Source organism: Dermochelys coriacea, chromosome 13 (genome assembly GCF_009764565.3).
Source record: "Dermochelys coriacea isolate rDerCor1 chromosome 13, rDerCor1.pri.v4, whole genome shotgun sequence".
NCBI lineage: Eukaryota > Metazoa > Chordata > Testudines > Dermochelyidae > Dermochelys > Dermochelys coriacea.
Window position 1 is genome coordinate 20586048 of NC_050080.1, and position 15573 is coordinate 20601620.

At 45.1% G+C, this 15573-nt stretch overlaps 1 long non-coding RNA gene across 1 annotated transcript; it reads right to left on the reverse strand.

Moving 5' to 3' along the window:
- Positions 1-9459: 9459 nt before the first annotated feature.
- LOC119842100 lies at positions 9460-15494 on the reverse strand. The gene is made up of 2 exons (XR_005288671.2): positions 13831-15494; positions 9460-10246 (listed from the first exon to the last, which is right to left on the reverse strand). It is a non-coding gene; the product is annotated as an uncharacterized LOC119842100 (long non-coding RNA).
- Between the last annotated feature and the right edge of the window lie 79 nt (positions 15495-15573).

A 15573-nucleotide genomic window follows, 5' to 3' on the forward strand; every position in this document is an offset into this window, starting at 1 on the left:
CAGTTGGCAATGGGCTTTGTTGCAAGGATAGGTTCCTGGGTTAGTGTTTTTGTTGTTTGGTTGCTGGAGAGTATTTGCTTCAGGTTGAGGGGCTGTCTGCAAGTCAGGACTGGTCTGTCCCAAGATCTGTGAGAGTGAGGGATCATTTTTCAGGATAAGTTGTAAATCTTTGATGAAGCGCTGGAGAGGTTTTAGTTGGGGGCTGAAGGTGACAGCTAGTGGCGTTCTGTTATTTTCTTTGTTGGGCCTGTCCTATAGTAGGTGTCTTCTGGGTACTCTTCTGGCTCTGTCAATCTGTTTCTTCACTTCAGCAGGTGGTTATTGTACTTTTAAGAATGCTTGATAGAGATCTTGTAGGTATTTGTCTCTGTCTGAGGGATTGGAGTAAATGTGGGTTGTATCTTAGAGCTTGGCTGTAGACAATGGATCGTGTGGTGTGTCCTGGATGGAAGCTGGAGGCATGTAGGTAAGTATAGCAGTCAGTAGGTTTCCGGTACAGGGTGGTGTTTATGGGACCATCGTTTATTAGCACAGTAGTATCCAGGAAATTGGCCGCGTGCGTGGATTGGTCTAGGCTGAGGTTGATGGTGGGATGGAAATTGTTGAAATCCTGGTGGAATTCCTCAAGGGCTTCTTTTCCATGGGTCCAGATGATGAAGATGTCATCAATGTAGTGCAAGTAGAGTAGGGGTATTAGGGGACGAGAGTTGAGGAAGCGTTGTTCTAAGTCAGCCATAAAAATGTTGGCATACTGTGGGGCCATGCGGGTACCCATTGCAGTACCGCTGATTTGAAGGTATACATTGTCCCCAAATGTGAAATAGTTATGGGTGAGGACAAAGTCACAAAGTTCAGCCATCAGGTTAGCCGTGACATTCTCGGGGATACTGTTCCTGACGGCTTGTAGTCCATCTTTGTGTGGAATGTTGGTGTAGAGGGCTTCTACGTTCAGAGTGGCCAGGATGGTGTTTGCAGCCCAACACAGTCCTTTACTGCAGCATCCTTTACTGGCTACTTGGTTGGTCAATGCAGCTGAATGGCATCCCAAGCCTCCCTCCTTTTAATAAGTGGTTTGTTAAAATGGGGGATGTCCTGACCATTGAAAAAGTTGAACTATACAAATGACTTATGCTAAACCGCTGCAGCCACTTAGCTACCATTCACAGGATATAGGAATGATCCTGCTACAAATATGCCAAAGACTTACCAACTTTTCCCTTTATTAATAAGTAAAAGGTTGTTACAAGGAGGAGGAAGAAAATTTGTTTTTCTTAACCTAAGGGTAGGACAAGAAGCAATGGGCTTAAATTGCAGCAAGGGCAGTTTACGTTGGACATTAGGAAAAAACTTCATAACTGTCAGGGTGGTTGAGCACTGGAATACGTTGCTTAGGAAGATTGTGGAATCTCCATCATTGGAGATTTTTAAGAGCAGGTTAGATAAATACCTGGTAGGAATTGTCTAGATAATTAGTCCTGCCATGAGTGTAGGGGACTAAATGACCTCTCGAGGTCCCTTCCAGTTCTAGGATTTGGAGTTGTTTAACATCTTGATGGACTCATGATTTGGTTGCATGCATGTTTGTTGGAACGCAGCATCCTGCTTTGTCTGCTCCCTTGTTTGTATTATTGTCATTGTACTCTTTTCTCTGTTGAATGTTTACACACAATAGCCCAAAATTCTTCCTAGCCAGCTTCCTGAGTAGCTTAATGCTATGGTCTATCCAACAATCTTAAAGAGATAGTTAAAGGGAGAACTTGAAATTTAGTCAAAAATTTGAGTGGTTTTAATTAAATTTGTTACCAATGCTTAAAATACCATTACTCATGTCATGGATATAGAACTGGACACTTGCAACCATGCACATGGGAGGACTCCCTTAACACTAGAAAAATAAGTGAATATTTGTATTACAACTATATCACAATAAATGCAAAATGTAAAGTATAACATTGTTTCTCAACTGATTGCTATGGGTCTCCAGAAAGCCCCCATTGGAGCTAAAACACAGACAACAGACCGATTTAATATCTGTACCATGGAATTGTGTAAGACTACAGAAATACTGGGAAAATATGCAAACAGCAAATGAACCGTGGGAGAACTGAACATTTTTCCACTACATCCAAAGATGTTCTCTTGGAGACCCTGCCTGAAGATTGCGGTTTCTCAAAGAAATATTTATATTCTCATGCAATCTTATGTATTGCACAGCAATGGAAACCAAAAAAAACCCCAGTGTTACAGGCATGGATTTCAGCAGTCTCCAGCACACCACCACTGAACAGCTAGTTCAGAAACTGAGATACAACTTTGGCAAAATTAAGGAGTCCTGAGCTAGGGACAATAGTATAAAATGGACTCTTCCATTCATTGTGCATGCAGAGAACTCAGCTACCGAACACACTCATCTGCAAAAAGCTACTTGTTTATCTGCATGATCTCTACCAGAAGCTCTAGGATATTCCTTTATATGCACATTGCAAAAACAAGCTGTAAAGACCACTTCACACACCCGTGTCCTCCCTACCATCTGTTGTGGTTTTACAATAAAATCTTCCTATTTATTTTATGTTTGCACTCCCCCCTTGCTGTGTGAAAGGCACACAAAAACAAGAAAAATCTGACAGACTACACACAGAATGCTATCAAATGCATAAAGCAAATAAATTGCAGAAATATTTTCCTTTAGCAGAATTTTCTATATTAGTGTGGCTAATTCATAATTTTATTGGGAGGCTGGAGAGATCTGATGTTTTGCTTAAAACCCGCACTTAGAGAGACATGACTAAGAGAATCTCAGCTTTCATTTTAAAAAAGGAGTTTCTAGCCCTCATTGCTGTAGAGAAAAGTCTGATGCCATCACCCAACTGCAACAATTTAAAGGCTCAAAAACCAGAAAGCAAATAACCCCAAATGTGTGGGATTTGCTTGTTTTTAATCTCATGAGTTTTTTGGGGGCCTGACTCATAGTTTTTGAGCATTTGAAGTAGGTAATACAGTGATAAAAGGTAATTAAATTAACTCTCCTTTTAATCTTAGTTTTATAACCTTTAGCTAGAAGAAAATACTTAATCAGATTACCTTTTCATCATCATCTCAAGGCAAACTAATCAATATCAATTAATCATTTTTCTCAGCCTGGAGAGCAGCTTTTGTAGCAACAACTTGATAAAGTGTTTAATTGATTTACCTACTGTACCACATGAAAATACAATCAGTCTTATGAAAAATGATTAGGGAATTTGATTACCAAGATTATGAAGACCGCACCATCGTGACAATGTTCACTTAAGGGGCCCCATGAAAGCGAGCGAGTCTGGTACTGTTCTTACAGATTATGCTTTCAACCCTACAGCTGGTTTTTGCAGCCCTTTTTTGCGCTTGGATTCATGCAGTGAAGCATGGTTGGTAACACAATGGGCTATAATCACTTATTTTTTTGAGTCACACAGTCCAACCTTTATGCTCTGACTTCTTTCTAGCTCTGACAAACTCTAGCACCACAAGTTTTATCTCGTATGCTAGCCATTAGGGTTTCCCAATAGGCTTCTAATCCTGATATAATTACTTAGTAATACAATTCTTTGCATCCTCACAAAGAGCTGGAGAGGCTCGAATGATCCTAATCCTTCAATCTCATTCTGTGGTTCTCAACTGAGCAGAGTGGCCTTTGAAGACAATGGTGGTTTTGCTCAATTGAGGGCGGCAGAATTTGCCCCAGGTGTTACTGGTTTTGCTCTAGCACTACGGTTCAGACAGGTTTTCCATATGAAATTCTGGTAAAAATAGGGTAGCATTGTCATTTCATAGAGCACAGTGGGCTAGAATTTAAAAAAGGTGTTTTTATAATTTTTTTCTAGCTGTAAAAGTAGGTGAAAATTAAATCCCAGTTTGTTGCTAATCATTTGGTCAATTCTAGCTAAAAAGACAGCTTGATAACTCTTTAAACAGTAGAGGCCTACACTTCCCTCCCTAAACATTGCAATTCCTTCCCTGGGGACAGGTGGTTTAGAAACCAGAAAGGTGGTTTCAAAGTCTTGTAGAAGTCAGAGTACAGGAACCACTCCAGCTCTTCTGAGTTTGTCATTTGAGCTATCTGCCTGGAACATTTCAAGGACAAAGAGTCAATGTCAATGCAGAGAGTCTCCTAGAGAAGAGCATGGGGTTTGGTTTTTGGAAAGCAGCAAGGGCTACTTCAGAGACACAGCTAATTGATTCTGCCAACTGTACAACGCCAGCAGCAAAAAGGTATGCTGGGGAAAAGTTCCTATAAAAGAGGGCAAGCGTGTGCTACAGAGCATGAGTAGGAGACCAACACAAAAGGAGGGTATTCCTGGTGGATTGTTATATCACAGTTACAAAGTGGGGTTGCTAATAGTTAACCCTCACGGGTCATTGTACGGTGTAACTATTTGATGCTTGTGAAGTTCTCTGAGGGTATAAAGCACTATCTCAGTGCTCAGTCATTATTCCAGCCTATTAGTTTATCTGGGGGGAGGCACTTCCAGACCTATGAGCAAGATGGACCACACAGCGTTTTCCCAACTATTGTTAAAAGCAGGGGTGACCACAGCCTGGGAGTTAAACAGCTTGGCTTTGGTACGGTGATGCTGGCATGGAGGCTCCAGGGCCTGGCTCGCACGGCTCAACATGCACCCAGCAGACTGTCTGGCACCTGGGATTTTCATAGAAAAGAAAGTGACTGCCCTTCCGCTCCATTGTGTGACCAATCCTGTGCCCCTGCCTCCTGGGAGCAATCCTTTTGACTTCTATAGAATTGCTTGTCTGAGTACAGGTTGCAGGAGGAACCCCCAGGTGGCTAAAGTTTAGAGCCCTAGGAGGCATATTTCAAATAAGGCAGCAGTGTATTAACTACTTGATCTCTAGTACAAGTTTAAGTTACTCAGCATTTCATTATCCGCAAGGACTCCCAGATCACCTGGGTTTAAATATCTAATGAGCGGAGGGGAAGCAAAGAAGTCCAGAAGTAAGATCACAAGTATCTGAATCTAGATGCTTTTCTGTCCCCTAGGTCATTTGAGAGTTGAGGTTACCCAGTTCTCACAGCCCCTCTAAAGGAAGAATATAGCAATAGTATTCACTGACATTCGTGTCAGGTCTGTATTTTAATTCCGGGAGCCTGCCAGGAGTACATTTTCAATCAGCAAAAAGTAGTAGTTGCCAGCAGAGATTTTCATTTTGTTTTACTTTCATGACAGGGGCTGAGATTACGCTGAGCCTAAGGTGCAGAGCAAAGCACCTTGCTTGTAAAAGTGAGTGAATGTCAGGCAGTTCTACATTATCCTGGGCCCCCTACAGAATCCCATTCACCCTTAGTTCCTGAGTGCTGCTGGCTGTGAAGTTACTGGTTAATGCTACTTACCTGTAGTTCAACTGGGTTAATCAGCCACCTCATTGTCAAGTGGCAGACATAATGCCTTATCTATCTATCTGTTGAAGAGTCCAAGCTCTATGATTGCTGTTTTCTTCTGTCTCTCTGAGGTACTTACATGGCTCCCAGCACCTCTGCAGTGTCTGAGCATCTCAGGCTCGGCTGTATTTATCCTTGTAACACCCTGTCAGGTAGGCAGTGCTATCATTCCCATGACAGACGGGGAACATCACAGAGAGGCTAAGGCCCAGATCCACAAAGAGAACTCAGCATTGCAAGGCTGAGAATCATAGTGCCCAATTCATAAGTGCCTGGGGAAAAAGAGTCACAGGAACACCACTGCAATGCACAATGCCTGAGAGACAGCCAGGCTATACAATGCCCAGGGAAAGAGGTGCCTTACATGCTATCCACAAAAACCAACACACTAGCTGGGAAGCCACCAAAACTAACCAAGGGGAGAAGCTACTGTGAGCAGGTGGCCTAAGCCCCACCCTTCTCAGAAATAGGCATGTAAATCCAGGCTTCTTCTGGGAATGAGTCAGGTGCCTGCTTTGTGCTACTCAAAATGGCTAGAGAAGGAAGAGGGTATATAACTTTTCAGCCCAATAGTTACAGCCCTCACCTGGGATGTGGAGACCCAGGTTTAGTTCCCGTAGAAGGAGGAAAGGAACTGAAGCCAGGGGAGAGCTCTAACCCCTGGGCTAAACACCGCACATCTGGTGGGCAGCAGCACCACCTGTTCAGGCCAGGCTTTGAATGGGAACAGCTACGATAGGTGCGCTCAAAGGATGCCTACTCCCAGGAAACTTAGGTGGCCGAACAACTGTCTCCCCCTGTTTGTGGATTGCTCTGGGGCTTAGATGGGAGATGGGCATCTGGCTGCCTGGAGGGAGGCAGCTGTGCACACGCCCAGTGGCCGAAACAAAGGCACCAAGGGAACTTTTCCACTGAAGACATAGGGGCTGAGTGAGTGGAGAGACTCACGGGGTTTGACAGACGTTTGGATCACAGTGGAGTCAAGACTGGGACTTAGGTGCCTACGTCTCTTTATGGATCTGGGCCTAAGTGACTTGCCCAAGGTCACACAGGACAGCTGGCAGACCTGGGGTCAGGTACAACAAATTGCAGGCTAGCTCTAACCAGTGGGATCGCCTTCCTCTGTTTAACTATTATCACCAAAAATCCAAGGCCTTCTCACAGGCCTAAGTATTGCAGGAGAATGTCAATGTGCATTATTTTCCTCCATTTCCTACCATCTTGTGATTCTCCCTAGGTCAATAAGAGGTACAAGAAATGCAGCAGGTATTTTTCCTGTCGTGGACATCATGCAAACCTTAGCCTGACTGGCACGTGGCTCAAAGGAACAACTGTTTTTCCTTTATGTTGATACGGTTCAGGAGCAGGGGGACCAGTTCCTTAATCTGTCTGAATACAGAGGGCCTGAGAGCTCTCTCCTCCTTTCTGCTAAATTGTAGGTATGCCATTAGTGGTTAATCTGCTAGCTTCACACAAGCTCATCCCAGAGAGAAATAGTTGGAATTTTCTCAGCCAGGGGTTCACACAACCCTGAGGGTATTCAGAGATCTTCTGGGGGGGTACATCAACTCATCTAGATATTTGCATAGTTTTACAACAGGCTCCATAAAAAGCCCTAGAGCAGTCAGTACAAGCTAAAATTTCCTACAGGCAATGACTTATTTGTACTGCTCTATAAACTATACAGTGAAGTGTAAGTAAAATATTTATATTATAGTTGATTTTATAATTACACAGTAAAAAGGAGAAAGTAAGCAATTTGTCAGTAATAGTGTGCTGTGACACTTTTGTATGTTTAAGTCTGATTTTGTAAGCAAGTAGTTTAAGAGAAGTGAAACTTGAGGTATGAAAGAAAGACAAATCAGACTCCTGAAAGGAGTACTGTAGTCTGTAAAAGTTGAGAGCCACTGGCTTCTATAAAACCCACAAGCCTTTTACTGCAAAGATGCCTTTAAAGAGGTTGTTAATGTTGATAAATACAAAGTAATGCACACTGGAAAACATAATCCCAACTATACATATAAAAAGATGGGGACTAAATTAGCTGTTACCCCTCAAGAAAGATCTTGGTGTCATTGTGGATAGTTTTCTGAAAACATCCACTCCATGTGCAGCGGAGGTCAAAAATGTTAACAGAATGTTAGGAATCATTAGGAAAGGGATAGATAATAAGACAGAAAATATATTGCCTCTATATAAATCCATGGTATGCCCACATCTTGAATACTGCATGTAGATGTAGTCGCCCATCTCAAAAAAGGAATTGGAAAATGTTCAGAAAAGGGCAACAAAGATGATTAGGGGTATGGAACGGCTGCCATATGAGGAGAGATTAATAAGACTGGAAAAGACTTTTTTTCAGCTTGGAAAAAAAAGACGATTAAGGGGGGGGAATATGATAGAGGTCTATAAAATCATGACTGGTGTGGAGAAAGTAAGTAAGGAAGTGTTATTTACTCCTTCTCATAACACAAGAACTAGGGGTCACCAAATGAAAGTAATAGGCAGCAGGTTTAAAAAACAAAAACACCCCAAATGGAGGTAATTTTTTTCTACACAATGCACAATCAACCTGTGGAACTCCTTGCTAGAGGATGTTGTGAAGGCCAAGACTATAACAGAATTTAAAAAAGAACTAGATAAATTCATGGAGGATAGGTCCATCAATGGTTATTAGCCAGTATGGGCAGGGATGGTGTCCCTAGCCTCCGTTTGTTAGAAGCTGGGAATGGGTGACAGGGGATGGATCACTTGATGATTACCTGTTCTGTTCATTCCCTCTGGGGCACCTGACATTGGCCACTGCTGGAAGACAGGATACTGGACTAGATGGACCCAGTATGGATGTTCTTATGTTTAAATAGCTGAAACAGAGGTTATGACCACAACAACAAAAAGTCTGTTTTTAAATTTAGCCCTTTTTATTTTTAGGTCAGAAGTTTCCCACCAGACTTGGGTTAAAGGTTGATTTTAAAGCAGGGCAGGTTATTAGGAGAAACAGCTACACTCAGCTGCAGCCTTCTGGAACCACATTTACCAGATGGAGAAGGGGGAAGCCACCACTCAGTTTAAAGCCTTCCATTCCTGATAGTTTACAGAGCCCCAGGACCGTACAGCCTCTTAACACACAACCCTGCAAATTGCTTCTTTGTTTCCAACTGCTTTTGATAGACCTGTGAAGTCAGAACAGCCTTTTTATGGGATGAGGGAGCCAGAGTTCAAATGGGGCTTGCTTTATGCCTAGGAAATGCAACATTAGTTTTTAATGTTAAGGATCCTTTCCATGCATGTCTCACACCCAGTTGCCTGGCACGTGTTCATACGACACAGACAGACAGTTTAATGAACTAAGTGTAAATTACTGGTGGGGTGGCTGATCCTAAATTTACCAGGAGGTAAAATCCAAGTGTCTCAGCAATGTGTAAGGTCCCTTAGCCTGCCTTCTAGGGGAAAGGCAGTGGGAGAGGCACAGTTACTTCAGCTGCCCTAGGAGAGCTCTCAGGATGTTAACTCCATTTTACAGATATCCATGCTATGGAACTAGACGTGTTTAGCCCGAACAGCTTGGGGTGTGTGGTGTGTCTGTGTAGAGAGGGGGCATGGCAGGAAGACAAGAAGGACCAAAAAAAAAAAAAAAAATGGTGATGAATTAACCAGGTCAGGACTAGGGCCCAGATCCTCCAAGCTATTTAGGTGTCAGCAACAGACACCTCACTCTGTTCCAGCTCACTGACCTTCCCTGGTAAATACTCACAAATGTCTAAGGCTGTTTTTAAAGGAGCTTGTCACAGGCACCCTCCTTCTATGATTGTCTCTCTGCAAATCAGGAATCAGACCCATGTACCACGTGGTACACAACAGGGCATTGCCATAAATACACTGGTTTGCTGTGTCTATCAAGTCATTCTGGAAATAGGAAGTTTGCCCCCAGCTATTGAAGTTTCAGCCAACCTAAAAACAAGCCAATTTAATTTTGCATAACATTAAAGCTTTGAGCTGCCCCAGAAAGAGAAGTAGGCTGCAGAGTGGGTCACTTAGATCTTTAATAAAATATACAGTTTGCATTCCATGCATAGATATAAAATTACTTTACATGCTTTTTAATTTGCATAATTCTTTCAGTTAACATGTTTTTCACATTTAAATACATTTTGCTACTGGAATATTTAAGGAGTGAAGGGAAACCCCTTCTTTTATTGTGTAGTAGGAGCTGGTAGACTCCCAAAAGCAGAAGGGTAATTCCTCAGTGATCACTTCTCACTGAGAGAATGAGTGAGGCTTGGATCACAGCGATGTTGATTTCTTGATACTGGAAGACTCTGATGAATAATACAGTCTAGCTGCCTTTCATCACTCAATGTCTCTCTTGGAACCAGTTTACAATGCACCCCATGTTGTCCTTCCTGCAGTGGATTTGAAAGGACTAAACAGCTATTTCTCGTTGTCTAACTCTTCCCTCTGAGCAGCTGCTTCTATGCTGCCATGTTGCTGAGAGCTGCCATCCCTACAGCTGAATGAAAATCAGCAGGGGTTGTTGGCAGGGGTTTTAGGCCCAGATTTTCCACACATGCACAGGCATAACTGTGTACATGCACATTTGATCCCTTTGAATCAGTTAGCAGCTGTGTGCCTGTGTACACTACCCTAGCTGCTTGCACAGATGGCCAGTTGGGACATCTCATCGCAGAAACCACACACCTTGATTATTCATCTGCACAGATACAACAAACAGGGCTTCATTGGATTTGTGACCATATTATGTTCTGAAACCTTTAAATGATGGAGCATCCACATTGTCCTCCAAAAACCTGCCTTTTAAAAAAAAAAAAAAATACATTTCACCATTCAACAAATACTCAGTTTCAAAACTATAGAGCCTGGGATAAGAAAAATATCTGTGTGATTAACACTGAGCCAGGAGCTTTTCTAACAGCAACCCTAATAGGAAACCTGTGTGTGTGTGTGCACGCACGTGCGTGCATTTGATCCCTCGGTCTGCAGCCTTTGCTGTATTTCCTGTCCTGTCAGTAATCTGCAACATCCTAGCTCCCAAAGTGATTCTAGGCTTGAGCTCACAGCAGCTCCCTGTACTGGTGAACTCAAAACGCCAACAGGCCAAGTCCTCAGTCCCCCTCCTGGTAGCTGGGGTTCCCTAATAGAGGGGAATTCTGGCATGGCATAAAGCTGGCTCTATGGCATCTACTCCCAGCTCCCACCTCTCTACCAGTGTAAGGAGCTGGAAGGGATGTGACACTCCAGCAGTCTCTAGCTGGCAGAGTGGTCCCTGCTGGACCAGTCCCCAGCCCACCCTGGGATCAGAGGAACAAAGAAGTGGCTCAGAATCACCTTTCGCAGCTCGTCACATCCCAAACTGAGCCCAGCTCAGCCAGACCCAAAGATACAGCTCGATATTTACAGCCTTTGTTTCTACAGCAAGAAAGCTGCCTATTAAAACCCAGCATCCTTGGCCTCTACATGAAGAGTCCCCTCTCTACGGGGCTCTGCTTGGTTTCCAGGGAAACACCCTCTCCCCAGCATCAAGGTGCACAGATACTATAGTGATCAGGGACCATAAAAAGGAAAGCAGATTTCCCAGTTAAGGAGTCCCTGCAGCAATGGTTCATTCACAAGTAGATGGTGAGAGCTCACATAGCAATTGGTTCCAGGCTTTAGGAGGAGGCTTGGCAGGGAGCCCAGGACCATGCACCGTGGATGGCAATAAATTAAAATCAGAACATCTCAGTTTAAAACAACAACCACTTATTAATTCTAATGCGTCCTGAGGTCTAGTCTTGTCGCTTTCCCCTTTAGTTCTAACCTGCTTTTCCTGATCTTGGTGGCTGCAGAGTGATTAAATCATCCCTAGAAGTCAATACTGAAGGTAAATGTAATGTAATTTTTTCAGCTGAGGCCACGAAAAAAAATTGGCTGTGGCTACAAGAAAATTTTTAGAGCTTTGACCATCCCAATGCCCCTCCCCTTGATCCCCCAGCCATACTGGCTCAGAAAATGATGCTTGTAGGTATGCTCCAGTGGAGGCCATGCAATCAAAGTATTTTCATTTGCATACAATTCATTTATGACATTAAGGCAAATTTTCAAGGCCTATAGCTAAGCAATTGCAGGCCTGATTTGCAGGAAATGCCTGTGCCACTCAGGTCACTGCAAACACAAATGGCTGGCTCTGGTTTCCTGCACAACCAATGACCCAGTATGGATAAGTGTGTTAACAGTGCACAGAAATACAGTTCCCCTCCTCCCCCCCCATTTTCATACACTCAGTGTGGAGTAGTACAGAAGTCTCATTCCATCCCAACCCACCCCCACCTTCTAAGCTTTGCACAATGCTCGTTGCCTTTGGACACAAATAGAACAACCAACCTAGCAGTTGAGCAATGCTGAGCTGGGGTTTGTGTGCTAAAGCCTCCTGCTTTGCTGCAATACAGGCCAAGGAATGCCCTAAATCAGGCTGTGGGGTTTGTTTAGTTTTTTAAATCTTTTAGAGGTTTCCCAAATTCCTCCCATCTCTGTAGGCACCGGGACTGCCTAGAAGCTACTTTTGCACTTGAGAAAGATGATATATCTGCACTGGACGTGGAGACATGATACCCTTGCAGAGCACTAGAAGGGAGCAAATCCCATTCATTTAAAAAGGGAGTTAGATTAGTATTTCCCTGTGGTTACAGGAGGGCAGAGAAGCTCTAGAATAGCTATTTTCTGCACTTAACTACAATGGGATAGAGCCTCAGTTGATGTAAATCAGTGTCATTGCTCTGAACTCAAGGGAGCCATGTCAAATTGATGCCCGCTGGCGGTCTGTCCCTGGGTCTCATGGAACAAGAGGCTCTCAAGGGAAATCTTTGCTAATCTTTATAAAGCAAACTGAACCAAGTTAGCTTGTTGCCCCAGGTTACAGATCCCTAAATGTTACAAAGGGGGCCTGGCTTCTACAAAGAAAGAATGAACCTTTACCCAGGCTACGAACAAGAAATGTTGGTGCCTTTCCAGAGCCGCCAGCCCTGCTGTTTGTTAATGGCTCGGTTTGGGGCAGGTTGTGCCCCTTGGGTGGGAGGAGGGAGAGACACTCACATAATTGTATTTTCTGCTCTTGATGCTGAAGACCCTAATAGCTAAATGCATGGTACAATGCACCCCTATGCTGGCTCCAGCCTTACGTCGAATGGGACATAAGGAATTGCTTTCAAAGACTAGGTGCTCCAGGAAGGGACCGTGCAGGGAGTACCTGCCACCTCCGGTTTCTGGGGGATTACAGCTGTGGAGGGTCTGTTCCTACTTGGACTTTTCTGGCTAGATTTACTCTAGAAACTTCCAGAAAGCATGGCCAGTGGGGTTGGGTTAAAGCTGAGCGCCTCTGGCAGAGGCTTCTGCAGTGCATGGTGCCCAGAAGAACACTGCTCTGCCCAGATCCCAGACAGCACGTTGTCTACTCCAGTGCAGCGAAGGCCAGGCCCAGCCCAGCTCACTTTAGCCTCACAAGGAGGGCTTGGCCTATTGCTAGGCTTTGCAGGAACCCACGGAGGGTGACAGCATCCCTTTCACCACCATCCCGCACACAGCAGCCTTTCCCTCACCAACCAGCTGCTTCATGCCAACCTGGGTTCCTTTGCCATGTGTCGTTTCCAAGGGGGCAGCTTCTAAGCAGCTGTGACCCATACAGTCCAAATAGACCCCACACCCCTTCTCCTACCGCTGGGCCCAGAGGAGCCCCATTCTGTTTCACCTACCCTGCCTTAAGGCCCCTGAGCAGGGGCAGTGGAGCATTCCCACCTCTGGCTGCCTGCAGTGGGCCCCAGCCCTGAACTCTGCTGGGTTCCTTTAGCACAATTTCACATGAGCACCACTTGCCTTTGTGAGCAAACGAATCCCCATCTGCTGGCTGTAAGGCTCTTTGTTGGGGGAACACCACTGAATTCATTACACAGTCACTCAGGGGTCCTGCTCTGGAGCCTGCTGAAGCCAATGGAGAGACTCCCCTCAACTGCAGTGGGTTTTTGGGTCAGGCCCCAAACAGGGACAGAAATTAGCACTGCATTTTCAGAAACCCCTGGACTAGCCTGGCTGTCTCAGACCCTCCATCACTCTGGGAGGCCTGTCAGTCCGAGTGGCTGTTTTCCCAACCGCTCCCAGCGGTAAGCCCAGCCTGCCGATGCTGTTGGAGAGCAGAAGAGGCAGCTCAGTGTCCGACACCGTGACAAGTGCAGGGGACTCGAACGTGGCTTGAGGGGAGTGCTTTTATTTTTAGAAAGACAAATTGGTTATTTTTTCCCTTTGATGACATTACTAAGAAACATGACCTAGAAACCCAAAAGCCACACTGGAAACAAGGCAGATCTGTAGAGAGCCCAGCTATGTCAGTATCCTGGAGGTACACTCACCGCAGGGAGGCCTCCTTGAGTCTCATCCGGGGATTAGCTCTCATCCAGTCTGATGCCCCCTCCTTTGGCTGCTCACCCCATAGGCTCTGCCTCTGGGCTCAGGTTACTTCCTCTTCGTGACTCAGCCCTCCAGGCAGGTTACTATAGTCCTCCCCTTCAGGGACAACAGAGTCCTTCCAGACCAGCTGGCAAGGTGATATCTCCCACAATCCTGTGCTACTTCTCAGCAGCTGGTAGGGGAACCCAAGCTCACTTGCTACTCTAGGTTCTAGTCCAGGGACCCTATAATCTGCAGCCAAGGTCTGCACAATCCTTCACCTTGATGCTCCTTCCTACTACACCTCCCACGGGCTGTCTTCTCCATGCTTCTGGGTAAACCCTACCCTCAGGGCCAGGATCCTAGGGCTTCTCTCTCTAGGTTTCTTCCTTTTCTCTCTTTAACCCATAGATTAACTGCTACCTTCCATACTACAGCCCCTTTCTACCACAAACTTCCTAGCTGTATACCTAAGTCACCCCTCCCCATCAGCCATTAGTCATTTTCAATTAAGCCTGACTCTCCACCAGGTGTGGCCTGCAGGGTTAATTTGATTTATCTGTGCCATTTTAATCCCTCAGGGTTGGTGTGGAGTGAACACCCCATCACAGGCAGTTAGCCCTGTTATATCATCAGTTGACATGAGTTTATATCATTTCTGCTCTTGATTTCCCCCTATGTAGAAGACACCTAGCTAGTCAAACTCAGTTAGGCTCCTAGTCCTGCCCATGCTTAACACTATACACTGCAAATTATCCAAGGGAAATCAATGGAGCAACTCACAGCCTGCAAAGGTAAGCAAGTGCATAAATCCTGGCTGGGACATTACACTTAAAACAACAAACCAAAGTATGGGATGTTTCAAAGGCACCGAGAACTCACCAAGGGTCAGATTAAAATGAGCCCCCTCACACAGCTCTGATTTTTCATTTATTTCTGAGAGCTAATAGTGGGCTTGTTTGGCTTATGCAGGGAACTTCCCTTACCAGTTTGTAACTGGCTGGTTTCCCATTTGGTCCAATGGCGAGCTGCATTTTCTGTGTCTTGACCTATGTCATCAGATGTGTCAGAACTGCATCTCTTGTTGGAGAGCCATTGATCCTTTTTTGGAAATTCTGTTTAAGATGTTTTATCAATAATTTCTTTTGCCTTATAGTTGGTGGGAGTGAATGGAAAATCTTTTACATGAGTCAACAGGCCAAATCCCAGCCTGGTGTGACTCTGCTGAAGTCAATAGAGTTACACCAAGGATCCATGTGTGTCCCTGAGTGTTTTTAATTGCTTCTGTCTGTGTTTATTCCCGTTTGCTGCTGGCTGGCAAGGCAGAGATCAGTGATGAGTAAGGCTATGATTTAGTCATGGAGGTCATGGCAGTCATGGATTCCATGACTTTACTGGGCCTCCGTGACTTCTACAGCTTCAGGAGGCAGAGGTGGGACTGTGCGCCCCTGCCCTAAAACTGGGGCTGGCTGGAACCAGGACCCCGCAGCTCTAGCCCTGCAGCTGGGCCGCACACCCCTGTCCCGCAGCTGTGGCCAGCTCTGGAGCCGGGGCTGTGCCCCCGCCATGGCAGGGGGCTTGGCCTGTCAGTCCCCCACTATGGGACTCCATTCCTCCCCCATACCTAGCCCTGACCCCCCCCCCCGATTATTTTTAGTAAAGTCACGGACAGGTCACGGGCAATAAAATATCACGCAGCCTGTGAC